The 14,414-nt window shown below is 36.3% G+C and overlaps 1 protein-coding gene across 1 annotated transcript in view; it reads left to right on the plus strand.

Annotated features, from left to right (window-relative positions):
* Positions 1-14,414, plus strand: part of RhoGAP93B (MyTH4 and RhoGAP_KIAA1688 domain-containing protein RhoGAP93B) — a 232,382-nt gene that overhangs the window by 21,805 nt on the left and 196,163 nt on the right. The gene's annotated exons all lie outside the window — the stretch shown is intronic.

The following is a 14,414-nucleotide window of genomic DNA, read 5'->3' on the forward strand; positions in this document are numbered from 1 at the left end:
CAAGAATTTCTGAATTTTGACTCAACTACTAGAATACTTCTAATTAACTAAAGTATGTGAAAACTTTTGCAATTTCGTGTTTTAGTGTGGGATGCAATTTGGAAATTCCAGAATTTTCTAATTTTCTGACTGGAGCTTCCAGAGGAAGTGGCTGTTACACTCAAATGGAGGATTGAATTCTGAATATCATGATTTTTTTAAAGAATGAAAAATAAGACAATTCCATTATGTTACACTTCTCTGCGAAGATGAGGCGCCACCCGTAAAATATCGGATTCGATTATCAGAAAATTTGACATTGGAAGGAGCCGGTACCCAAAGGCCAACGCTCCTTTGTATATGACTTTTATCCCGTCCCTCCTCTTGAAGCTAACACAAAACTCAAATGTCACTCAATTTGCTTATTTTATATTAGTACAATCCTACAATCTATTTCAAGTCGGATAAATATATTATCTAATTACTATTTGACAACATGTATAAAAATGGAAAGAAACATGAAAATCTTATTAATAGAATTTTTATGTATATTAATAGTGCATTATAAAAGTGTTTTCTGATAAGAATCCCCTTTCCCTTTTGATTTCACAAATGGACGCCAATGTACAGAGAGTGGTCACTGGCGTCCCCCCCCCGGAAAATACCCCCCGTTGAATATTATACCCCGCTGGATATTTTCCGCTGGGGTATTTTCCAGGGAGGGGTAAACGCCTAGAATCACTGAGAGCGTTGTTTAATTCTATTGGTAAAATGCTACTTTAGCTACTTTTGGCTATTTTGGAAAGGGCTTAAGCTAGAAGAAAGAAACTTTCATGGATAGGTTTACAGGCTAAAGTATGTCCCGGGAAAGTATTTTGAAGCCCCCACCTCCACTCTTTTTGCCTCTAGAGACTCCTGAAATTTGCCTACATGACAGGTCGCAATTCCTGTTATTTGAGTAGAATTTTAAGCCGTATCAATGTTTTTTTGTTTTTAATTTAGGAGTTATATTTGCATATCTTTAAAACCTTATAAATTGGGATTGAGCAAAGTTGTGAAGCTGAAAAGAATTTTGTTGCACTTTATTTAAGCACTTTTTTCACTTTTTTTGCACTTTATTTCACTTTCATAACACACGGATTTTTAAAGGTCATCAAAGGTTAGGACCCTCTAGAGGGAGGGGTGGAGGTAAATACTTAAAAACACCTTCCCGGGACACACTTTAGCCTGTAGACACATCCGCGAAACTTTCATTTACCTAATCTAACCTCTTTCCATAATAGCAAAAAGTAGCTAAAGTAGAATTTTACCATTCCTTCTGCAGAGCTCAGAAGGCTTGTATAAAAGTAAAAAAAAAAAATCAAAAGAACTTTCCTTTCCGAAATAGGTCCGCAACCACAAGTGAAAGGTCTTCGTTTGTGTAGTTTTTAATCCCAATAGATCAAAAACCTGGACGACTGACCCCCTTTTACAATAAATTTGCATCGGTCATGCCCCGCGGTATGACCCATTTTCGCAAGAGTTGATTGTCATTAGCTCCTCCCAGTACACTGAACGAGTTTAAACATATATTCGAGGAATGTAAAAATACGGCAGAAGTACCTACACACTAAAAAAGTGTATTTTCACGCTAATCCAACAACTAGAAAGTACGCTGATCAAACGTGAAATAATGCCATCAACGTCAAAGTACGTTTTTTTTTACCGTGTAGAAGTGCAATGTTATTATTTGATGTTTTTAGGAATTACAAGTAGGTTTCGAAGTCTCGAGTTGGTTTCAAAGGCATTTCGAGAAAGTTTCTGCCAAGGTATTTGGACCGCTGACACATACTAACATTAGTAACCCGCTAATGAAAGAGTATGTGGGAGGAGCTGTTTGTATGCACCGAGAATGAAGAGCCAGAAATTGTCTGCGGTTAACTTACTGTTAATTATCTTTATACAGTGCTTGAATAGCACAAGTCTTAATAGAATCATATTGCTGTGCTTAATTTTCTCAGTTTATCTGCGGCAAAGATAAGACCTTAAGGCTTTTTCGTCTCTTTTCATTTCCTTTTCCGCTTAGACCATTAGTAGTTGTCTCAGTGCTTGTCTCTCAACAGCTTCAATAAGCTTGATGTCAGTTTGCTGGGAGGGGGACGTTAATAGCCTATCGGTAGATAGAATAAGAAATTTGGGAATGGCTGGAAATGTTCATTGAGATTTGGGGAGAGGGAAACTCTTAGTTGTTATTAACATTTTCACTAATGAAGGTTTGTTGAGATGTTTAACTAGTGGTTGTTTTTTTTTTTTTATTTAGCAACAAGTGGCTTTTTCTATGACCAAAGTAAAAATTTGTGCGAAAAAGATCGTATCTGGCATTTTCACATTGCTGAGATAGCTGCCAAAAACCATTAACGAAGCCGTACTCAAAGGGAGATTCAGCAGGCAATGTAGGGCAGGAGGATAAAAGTTTGATTGAACTTATTTTGCCGTCCTCACTCTCCATTTAACAGCTCAGCAAAAAGTTTTTTGGTAATTAGACAAAAAGTTATAAATTTCAGAACGGCCTTTAGGTGCGACAGTGATCTCGTGTCGCTAGTGTTTTAAAGTAAACTCTTTCACTAGTACTGTAGTGTAGTAAATGTATATGCATCCGGTTTGCTGTGCACCTAGAGCACAGCAAATCGGATAATAAAATTTCGTGTCCGATTTTGGCATTGAGTCATAGGGGTCGTCACGACTTCAAAACTTCAGGAGTCGGAGTCAGAAATGTAACATTTTGTTAGGCAGCGCAATAGCGCTACCTAAGTAAACAGCGATGTGGGAGCAATGTATTATTTATTTATTCTTATTTATTTATTATTTTTTTTTCAAGGCACATCCTATAGAAGTACTTGTAGAAGCTTTCGGAAGGAGCTTATTCGATTGGAAATTGAAAGTTCTAGTGCCCTTTTTATGAATAAAAAATGATTGGAGGGCAAACATCCCCCTCCTACGGCCTTCAATTCCCCGAACACATCTAATCAAAATTTTGAGACAGCCATTTCTACTTTAGTAGAAGGTACTTAAGTATTATCTGAAAACCACTCGAGAAGTGAAGTTTGGTTAATGCAAATGAAATAAAACAAAATTATGATGAAAATATAATAGTTTAGAAACAAATTTGGGCTATATATTTGCACATTAGGGGTTCGGGGGGGGGGGGGGTTGTAAAGCATAGCATATATTAAATACGTAACCTAAACAAACCTATTGTAACCTAACCTAGCCAATATACTAACTAAATACTTAAATAAAATATAGCAAAAATGTATTTTCCAACCTAGCCAAAGCTATTTATCTAGTATAAAGAAGTTGCTTGACCAGTTTCTCGTCTCATGTTCGCGTCATTCGCGATCCAAGTTCTCGAGTGTTTCTCGGATAATACGGTACTGCCATTCGATCAGAATAGTTGAAAGGTCCAGTAACTATGTCTCTGGGGATGTCAACCCCCCCCCTACAGCCTTCTGGGCAAGGACTGTAAGCTATACAGTTCGCCCATTGTTTACATAAGGCTAGTATTTGTTTTGAGAAAGTGGGCATGTTTCATCTTTAGTGTCAAAACGACGAAGGGTATTTAGGTGAACCTTTCAGAGAATGTCGAGGGGAGCGTTGAAATAAATCAAAACACGTTATGTGCACATGGGTTGTCAAAAGAGCGTAACTTAGGGATGACTAAGTGTAAATTTGGAACTTTCAGGAAATGATGAAGGGGATGATCAATTGACCATATAGGGAAATTTACTCGCTCGAACTACTGCTACCGCTATTACTACTACTACCACCACAGGTACTGCTTCTGTAGCGAGTACTTCACAAGCTTAGGATATTGAAGTGAAAATTCGAGGAATTGTTGTGGTAAAGTTGAACTAAATCAAAATGCACTATGTGCATACAGAGTGCAAAAAGGACTTATCAGCAATATCTTCGTAACGACTTACCGTATCAAGCTGAAATTGCCAGTGCATCATGAGGGGGATTTTCAACTGACCAAAAGACAACATGTGCGTACTACTAATGCTGTTAGTACTGCTGCTACTAATGTTACTACTGCTACTAGTACAACACTACTGCTGCTCCTTCTACAATCTCTACTACTGTGACACTGGTACTATTAAGGCTAAGGGTATGAGGGTGACAATTTTAGAGAATATTGAGGGGAAGTTTGAACTAAATCAAAAGGCACTATTTGGACGCAGGTTGTCAAAAGGGCGTATCTCAAGAATGGACTAGGATATTAAGATGGAACTATCAGGGAATGCCTAAAGGGGAAGATCAGTTGACCAAAAGGCAACATGTGCACGCTACTATTACTACTTCTGCTGCTGCTCCAACTACTACTTCTATTTCAACTGTGACTAACGCTAAGGTTATGAAGTTGAAAATTTCAGTAAGTCTTGAGGGGAATTTGAACTAAATTAAAACACACTGTAAACATACAGGTTACCGAAAAGGCACATCGGCAATATCTTAGGAAAGGCCAATTGTATTAAATTGAAACTTCCAGGGCTTGATGAGAGGGACGTTGCAACTGATCAAAAGGGAATATACTACAACTGATACTAGTAGTGGTGCTATTACTGTTAATAGTGCTACTAGTCCTGCAATTAGTACTACTGGTACTCCAGCTACTACTGTTGTGACTACAATTACAACTATGGCTAAGGGTATGAAGGTGAAATTTCCAGGGACTGTTAAAGTAGAAGATGAACTGAATCACAACACGCTGTCTGCATGCAGGTTGTCAAAAGGGTATCTGCAATATCATAGGAAGGGTTTGGTATGTGAAGTTGAAACTTACAGTGCTTATTGTGGGTGATGTGGAAATAACCAAAAGGCAATATGTACATCCTACTTCTACTACTACTACTGCTACTACTATTAGGCTACTACTGCCACTAAAAGCTAAGGCTACTACTAATAATTCTACTGCCCCTCCTTCTACTGCTAATACTGTTACTACTTGTACTACTGCTACTGCAACTAAAGCTAAGGGGAAGTGCCTTTGTTAAGGGTCAAACGTGATCAGAGGGCAAGCAGCCCTCCTCCTGAGCCTATTAGTTCGCTAAACACATCCTCAAAATTTTGAGATGATCATTTTGTTCAGCATGGTTAAAAGGTCCAGTAACTATGTCTCTGGGGATGTTAGGGATGTCAACACCCCACAACCGTCAGAGCAAGGACTGTAAGCTATGCAATTTGCCCATTGTTTACACATTGTATTTTGTTATTTGGAAAGAGGGTATGTTTTACCTTTGGTGTTCGAAAAGACCAAATGCATGTCAATTGAAGCTTTCAGAGAATGTTGAGGGAGTGTTGAACAAAAACTACTGCTACTAGTACTAGTGCTATTAATGTTAATACTACTACTAGTCCTGCAACTAGTAATACTTGTGCTCCTACTACTACTGCTGTGACTACTATTAAAACTATAACTAAGGGTTTGAAGGTGAAATTTTCAGGGAATGTTGAGGGGGTAAGTTGAACTAAATCACAGCACGCCGTTTGCATGCAGGTTGTCTAAAGGGCGTATCAGCAGTATCTTAGGAATGGTTTGGTATGCGAAGTTGAAGCTTAAAGGGCTTTTTGTGGGTGAAGTTGAAATTACCAAAAAACAATATTTGCATCCTACTTCTACTACGACTGCTATTACTGTTTCTGCTACTACTAAAGCTAAGACTACTAGTTCTAATTCTACTACTATTACTACTACTGCTAATACTATTACTACTGGTCCTTTTTTCAATGGAGACATAATTTATTAACAAAAAAATTAACCAAAGAAAGCAACTTGGGCTTGTATTGCCACTCCAAAAAAAGGCATTAATTTACATCAATGCAATTTGGTTCCCAATTCACAACAAAACAAAAGATTTATAAAACATAGAACTACTTGAGAAAAAAAAAATCACAATTCATAAACCTGTTGGCAATGTAAAAGGTAAAAAAGGCAAAGGATGCGGCACTAGACCCTTAAGGTCCGAACCGGCGGTGCTGATCTCCGTCTCAAGGCCCTTCAGCCAGGAAGTGCAATGAGAGATGGGGGCCAGACCTGCAGGCAATGGTGTCTCAACTGCTCACGGAAGCCAGACTTTTCAACAATATCCCTAATAGAAGGTGGCATCTGGGACCACAGCACCGGAAGAGTATGACGAGCAGAGAAAGCAGACTTCACAAACATTCTAATCGGCTTTCTATCCATACCAACCTGTCTCTTTTGATGCTCATGAACATCATCAGTTGTCTCAAACATATGACGAAGACACATTGGAGCAATATTATTAATAATATCATGCACTAGTTGAAGCTTATAAAGTGAGCACTACCCTGAAAACGGTAAAATATGGAATCGAGGATAAATATTTCTAACTGGGGCAAGTCTATCAATTTCATAAATCAAATAGGACGGACAGCTGAATTCTGGAGAACAGTACTACTACTACTACTACTTCTAAAGTGTTCCGGTTGCAAACTGCCCTCCCAGATTACTGAAAGAAAAAAACAACAAAAAATAAATGTGGATTGACAGTTTAATATACATATCCTGATATTAATTCCTAAAAGTCGTATTAATTTCTAATTTATTAAAATTAAAAAAGTGAAAACATTTAAAATATATTTTGTTTTCAGTGAAGTTCAAATTATGTTCTGGTATTCAGAAAGCATGGTGGGCGTCAGCCCTACTCATCTTAACTTCTGCTCGCATTGAGTTTGACTTGGTTATTTATTGTAATTTCTGTTCGTTACAGGTTTCATTTATTTATTGATAGTGGTTTGTGGTAGTTTAACGCTTGGAAAATTATTTGACTTTATATTTCCCTTTCGCCTCCTTTTTGGTTTAATGTAGCTCTGCTTTTCTTTGAAAAACTTATTTTGTGGAAAATTTTTTTCAATTAACATAAAAAGAGATATACTTTTGCGGCAAGGATTAATTTTTAGAACCTGTATTCCCTGGAAAGTAGCTTACTTTTTTTTTGTTTCTAATTTTTATGTAAATATATCTGAGAGCTGAAGACCATGAAGAATCCGTAAGGTTGAGAGCTAATGAGTCAGCTCTCGTAGAATTCTACAATTCTAGCATTGTCAGTGCTACAATTGTAACATTGTCAACAATAATTTATCGGATTCCAGTCTGGGTCTCAAACTTTCTTTTCTTCTCACTAAAAAAACAAAAAATAGATTCCCACCGCCAAAAAAAAAAAAAAAATTCAGTTGTAAAAAAGGAAGCACAATTTTCTAGTTGAATTTTTAGCAATTGTTGAAATTTTTTTCCATTTGAGAATGAATTTTCATTTGAGAATGAAAACACTCATTTTGGTGCATTTTGTCAGGGTAAAATTCACAGTTTCCGAATGCAATAAGTAAATATAACTTCGATCCAAATTTTTGTTCTGTTTCTTAGAGGGGATTTTCTTTTTTGTCGAGATGAAGATAGAAGCCAAAGAATATTTATAAAGAATTGCATGGGAGAAGTCGTGAAATTTTTTAAGACATTATCTGCAGATTCCTTTGGGTCCGAAACCAGGCCCAAAACTTGCTCATCTGGAGAATTGATACATATATCTGGTAGACTTTTTTTTAACGGTTTGTAGCTCTCAGTTATATTTATAATACAAATTAAAGAATGCTTCAGCTACCTTTAAAAAAAAATCAAGTAACAATAAATCTCGCGATTAGTCTGCTATGATAATAAATAATGCATGTCTAAAAATCCCTTCAATTAATTAGCAAAAACTGAAAAAAAAACAGGTTGAGACAAAAATATCTGACGTTTAAGGATTAAAAAGATAAATAATGGTATTTGATACACCTTCCTTCTAATATTGTTTTAGCGGCTTCAAGGTAAAGAAGAAGGATCTTAAACTTCGTCTATTAAAAAAAAAAACATTTTAATGTTTTGCAACAAAGTGAATATTTTTGCAACAAACTGTACTGGTAAATATATTGTATAAATAATGCTACATAATGCAACCTACTTCTAAATATTACTTTAGTGAGTTCAAGGTAGCCCGAAGACACTTTTTTCTTCAGAATTTTGTCTTCATTATTAGCTATTTCACACTTCAAAAAAGAAAAAAAAAGGCTGCGTTGCATTATGACCAAAAATTTAGAAAAGTGTAATTAAATAGATTTTATAATGTAAAAGATTTGCCATTAGATACTGATTCAGAAAGGGAATGGTAGCTGGTAACTTTTATCTTAACAGTACAATTTGATATAATTTCACAAAAGAGCCCTCTAAAATGCTGGTGGATTAGAATAATAATTGTGACTTCGAAATCTTCATGACTGATAGCCGCTAACTGGCAATTTTCAGCCCCCCTCCCCCTTTTGAAACCGTAAACAATACCTTGTATCAGCCAGTATATTGCTGATGCCCTTCTTTCTTTTTTTTTGTAAGTTTTAACACAGTACGAATTACTAGGGTTGAGCGAAATTTTGCATTTAGATAGATCTATAGTCTATAAAATGAGACTTTAAAATTCCCCAGCAAAATCAGGTATCCTAATTCACCGGGAACTTGTGAGGTGTATCTAGAGCTAGTTCCACTAAGAGGCCATATACATATTTCGCTGATATCTCTTGATTGGCTAATGTTGGAAAACCGGTCCACATATTATGTAAATATAATTGTTTATAAGTAATTATAAAATACATGCAGGCAAGGCCGTACCCAGGATTTTTTTGGAGGGGCTTTTACTCAATTTTTTTTTTGGGGGGGAGGGGACTTACAGAAAAAAAAACTCAAAAACGCAAACACAATTTGTTAATGTCCATTTTTTTATGTTTATACGAGTCAGACAAACATTTCGAGGGGGGGTTCAAACCCCCTCCTCCTGGATACGGCCTTGCATGCAGGCTGTATTTTGAAGCCCAATATTATATTTTTGTACTGTCAAATTTTTATCAAATTTTAAAATCCCTGTTTGCGCATAGCTATTTTTTGGGTACGATTTCGTTTAGTAAAATGTTGCCGCAAGACTGTGGATAAAGTATAAATATATTAATAATATGTTAGATTTTTTTGGTTTTCAAGAAAATGGACTCGGTTGCAAAAGAAAAAAAAAAATTATAAATAGTTACTTGTCCTGGCCGAGTGGTTAGCGCGCTAGACTTCAAATCCTTTGTCCGTGAGGACAGGGGTTCGAATCCTGGTGTTGCTGACTATTTGGTTCGAGACGGGGGTCCGCGGTGTGACTCTGTTAGCTCAGCCAGAGTCGCCCCAGCTCCAAATGGATGCCTGGAAAAACCTGGGTGAAAAACTCAGGAAATGTTGGAGGATTTGACGCCAACCAGGCATTTCACTCCCGGTCGAAGGCAGTGAATCACGTGAAAAGTTTGTTTTTAGTAAATGATACATTATAGTAGGCTATATATAATGTAATGATAAATGTTATATGATACAATCTCCTTCTATGCTAATTTAGCGACTTCAAGGTAAAGTCAATCAATCAATCAATTTATTGATACTAAAAGAAACAAGATGATGGAAAAGAAGATGGATTTTAATAATATGTTAAACTTCGTGTATTACAAGAGACTGGACATTTTTGCAAATGCAAAGGATGTATATGGAGGGTCATTTTCAGGATTTTGTTTGGAGAGTTAGGGGGGGGGGGGGCTATAAAAAAATATTCTCGTGGACATGTATTTTGTATGTATTACTCGTACACATCGGGTAACCCCCTTCCTGGATACGGCTATGTGTGTAAGTAATTATTTTGTAAACTACATGTAGGATAAGGGAATTGTATCAAAAATAAGCTAAAAGGAATAGAATTGTAACTTTACCAGGAATGGTAGAATAGAACATATTAAAAAAGTCAATGTTTTTATAAGAAATTAAGGTGTGTAAGAAATTGTTTGTTCAAAGAAAATAAAACAAAAAGACTTTTTGTGCAAAAAAAAACATAGAAAAGAGAGATAATACAGATGTGAACTTGACAAAAACAGTAAAATATGGTGACAAGGTATGCTTCGAAAACCTTTGTAAAAATTACAATGCATAATCGTGTCTTTGTGTGTGTATATGTTTTGGAAGGAAGAATTAAGTTATAATATGTTATTATTAAAAGTGCTGTTTTTTTAGTGGATCTATGAAATGGGCTCCCTAACAAACTTCTGCTTTCGGGGAGGATGAGTTTAGATTTTCGTATGCCCACTTACGAACAATAAAACATAAATAGGTGAACAAAAGACAAGCTTACACAGGAGAATCATTGAACCTATCTAGAAGAAGAAGGGGTTCTCCTTCTTTGGGATGTGTTTTTTTTGCCTATAATCTGGTTTCGCTGCATTTAAAGGTTTCTCTACGTAACTGTCCTGTAAAAGTTTATTTGCTTCGGCACTTAAAAGACAAGAAGATTTGCAAGACATCTGGTAAATTTTTCGATTCACAGATTATTGAGATAGTTAAGAAATAGACCTACTTTTCCATTTAGAATTTCGTCCCGAATCTTAGTATAACGTTCGTTTATGTCATAAATTCTTTACCCCTTCCGAATTTCCCCTACCCTAAATTAATTCTCCCTCTCGTTTATAGGCCATGAAGCCTTTGTGGAAATCAGTCCCATGTATTTGTTGTATGATTCACAAAGGCCATAAAGCCTTTATGATTTTTGTGGTACTTGTCTCTTATATAAAATACACACGGGAAGTGAAGTTTGGTGAATGCTAATGAAATACAACAAAATCATGATGAAAATATAATAATTTAGAAACAAATTTGGGTTATACTAGTTTAGAACAATAGTTTAACAAAAATAGTAGTTTTTACAACAAATAATAGTTTAGAACATAATTATATATTTTGCACATTAGTGGTGGGGGGGGTTGTTTGGTAAAGCATAACATTTAATAAATACGTAACCTAAACAAACCTATTCTAACCTAACCAAAATACCAACTAAATACTTAAATTAAATATAGCTACTATCTATTTTCCAACGAGCCGAAGCAAAATGTCTGGTATAAATAAGTTACTTGACCAGTTTCTTGGTCTCATGTTTGCATCATTCGCGATTGAAATTCTCGAGTGTTTTACATAAGACACAAGTACCATTTTTGTTGGTAAATTTATCGGTACTTATGTATTATATAAAACACACTCGATAATTTTGATCGCGAATTTCGCTCTGAAGGTTTAGATGCTTTAAATACTGCTTCCCTAAACGAACTGAATTATGGAGTTAATGCCTTTTGTTTTGCTACAGTCGTGTTGCTTCTCTGTTGATGTAGTCCAGAAACTCTAGACATAAGCAGCCTCACAAGGAAAAGTCAGCAGCTGTCTATGAAAAAAAAAATTAAAAATAGTCCTGTGTAAGCAAGAGAATTGAGGAGAGAATCATTTACGACATCTCATCAAACAGTTCGTGGTAACGAACTTTAAGTAAGGAGCGACCCGGCTCAATAGTAACCGAAACTCTAAAAAACCAATTTTTATACCAGTAGATACATCAAAAGAATCGTATTTTTATGCTGATTTCAAATATATAAGTTTCATCTAGTTTGATCTTTCCCATCAAAAGTTATGAGCCTGAAAACATTTGCCTTATTTTCAAAAAAAGGGGGAAACACCCCCTTAAAAATGACAGAATCTTAATGAAAATCAAACTATCAGATTCAGTGTACCAGAAAACCCTACTGTAGAGCTTTCAAGCTCCTATCTGCAAAGATGTGGAATTTTTTATTTTTTGCCAGAAGAAAGATCACGGATGCGTTTTTTTCAGGGGTGATTGTATCGATCCAAGTTGATCCTAGAATATCGCGAGAGGGCTTTTCGAACGGAAATTAAAAGATCTACTGCCCTTTTTAAGTGACCTTTTTAATTTTTTTCCACTGAAAGTGAGGAGCAAAATTAAAACTTAAAACGAACAGAAATTCTTACGCATATGAGGGGGTTCGCCCCCTAGTCAATACCTCTCTCTTTACGCTAAAATTCTTTTTTGTACTTTCAAAAGAGCTATCTATCATAGGCAGCACAATCGCGCTGCCTAAGTAAAGAACGATGTTGGCACTATGTATTTTTTCTCCATACCAGGGCACTTCGTATCGAAGGAGTTGTCTTAGAAACTTCGAAAAGGACTCATTCGATTGGAAATTGGAGTGGCTAGTACCATTTTTAATACTCGAAAGTGATTGGATGGCAACTAGTTCCCCCCCCCCCCCCACGCCCATCATTCCCTCAAACACATCCAGTCAAAATTTTGAGATATCCATTTTGTTCAGCGTAGTTGATTTCCAAATAGAAAATATGTTTTTGAGGAGGACACTCCCCCACAACCCTCAGTGCAAGGGTTTTAAGTTATGCCCTGGAGGCATATAAGAACGATGTTGGCACAATATATTATTTATTATTTTTTTCCTTTAGAGCAGGGCACTTCGTCTCGAAGGAGTTGTCGTAGGAACTTCAAAAAGGGCTCATTCGATAGGAAATCGGAGTGGCTTGTGCCGTTTTTAATAGTTGAAAGTGATTGGAAGGCAACTAACACCCCTTCCACGCCCACCATTTTACAAAACACATCCAATCAAAATTTTGAGATAGCTGTTTTGTTCAGCGTAGTTGATTTCCAGATAGAAATTATGTTTTTGAGGAGGACACTCCCCCACAGTCTTCAGGGCAAGGGTTGTAAGTTATGCTCTTGGGGCATACAAGGTTTTTATAGAACGCGTTGTCGTAGAAACTTCAAAAAGGGCTCATTCGATTGGAAATTGAAATAGCTAGTACCCTTTTTAATAGCTGAAAGTGATTGGAAGGCAACTAACACCGCTTCCACGACCACCATTTCCCCAAACACATCCAATCAATTTTTTTCTCTTCCATACCAGGGCACTTCGTATCGAAGGAGTTGTAGTAGAAACTTTGAAAAGGGCTGATTTGATTGGAAATTGGAATGGCTAGTGCCCTTTTAATAGTCGAAAGTGATTGGAAGGCAGCTAACACCCCTTCCACGCCCACCATTTCTCCAAATAAATCCAGTCAAAATTTTGAGATAGCCATTTGGTTCAGCGTAGTTGATTTCTTGATAGAAATAATGTTTTGAGGAGGACACTCCCCCACAGCCCTCAGGGCAAGGGTTGTAAGTTATGCCCTGGGGGCACATAAGGTTTTTATAGAACGCGTTGTCGTAGAAACTTCAAAAAGGGATCATTCGATTGGGAATTGAGATGGCTTGTGCCATTTTTAACAGCCGAAAGTGATTAGAAGGTAACTAACACCCCTTTCACGCCCACCATTTCCCCAAACACATGCAATCAAAATTTTGAGATAGCCATTTTGTTCCACGCAGTTTAAAGTTAAGGAAATTATACCTTTGAGCAGGACACTTCCCCCACTGTCTTCAGGGCAAGCGTTATAAGTTATGCCCTGGGGGCATGCAAGTTTTTTTATTGAAATCTTTGTCGTAGAAACTTCAAAAAGGGCTTATTCGATTGGAAATTCAAAGGCTAGTGACCTTTTTAATAGTTGAAAGTGGTTTGAGGGCAACTAACCCCCCTCTCACGCCCACCTTTTTCACAAGCATATCCAATCAAAATTTTTGAAAGCCATTTTGTTCAACGTAGTTGAAATTCTTGGAAATTAGGTCTTTAAAGGTGACAAACCTTCCCCCCACAGACCTGCGAGCAAGGGCTATAAGTTATGGCCTGGGGGCATATAAGGTAAAATAGCGACAAAGACCACACTGCCTTTCCATAACAAACAACAAAAGCACGAAGAACAATAGGGAAATCTTTTTGAAAGACAGTGGAGATAACTTGAATGAATTTTTCGGCCCTATGTCCAAGGGCCGTCCTCAGCAAGACAAAAATATAGAAAAGAAAAAAGACTCACAACAACATGTGACCAATAAAACCAAAAATTAAAAAATTTTCAAAGCAGTCTTAGCATCCTTACTTCAGCGAAATTCAACCAGGAATACGTTCTTATTGCTAATCCAGCCTTTTTGGCAGCTAACCTCAAAGGTCTTTTTGTGACCGGTTCTGTGTTTATGTCTATTGGTTTTTTTAGAATATTTTGTAAGATCATTTTTAATTAAATTTATGTATAGAGCATTTAGTGTATATTCCCCCAAGTCCCTATTTAAGGAAATATTATTATTAATCTTAAGTCTGATTTCAATTGATTCTTGGACTAGGTATATTGTGTGCTGAAAAATTTTCTCCAGAATACAAATAGCAGGCCAAACTATAAAGTCTTACAGTATTAAAGTCTTAAAGTCGTTAAAAACGAAAAGACTTAAAGTATTATTTTCGTTTTCCCTGAAAAGACTATTTCATTATAAAACGAACAGAAATTAATTAAAAAAAACTTTTTCCGCAAAATAAGTTTTTCAAAGAAAAGTAAAGAACTCCAGTAAACAAAAATTGAGCAAAAATCAAATAATATACCAAGCATGAAACTACCACAAATCAGC

The sequence above is a fragment of the Artemia sp. Qi Xiang Cuo genome, chromosome 14, assembly GCF_049724085.1.
Source record: "Artemia sp. Qi Xiang Cuo chromosome 14, ASM4972408v1, whole genome shotgun sequence".
Taxonomy (NCBI): domain Eukaryota; kingdom Metazoa; phylum Arthropoda; class Branchiopoda; order Anostraca; family Artemiidae; genus Artemia; species Artemia sp. Qi Xiang Cuo.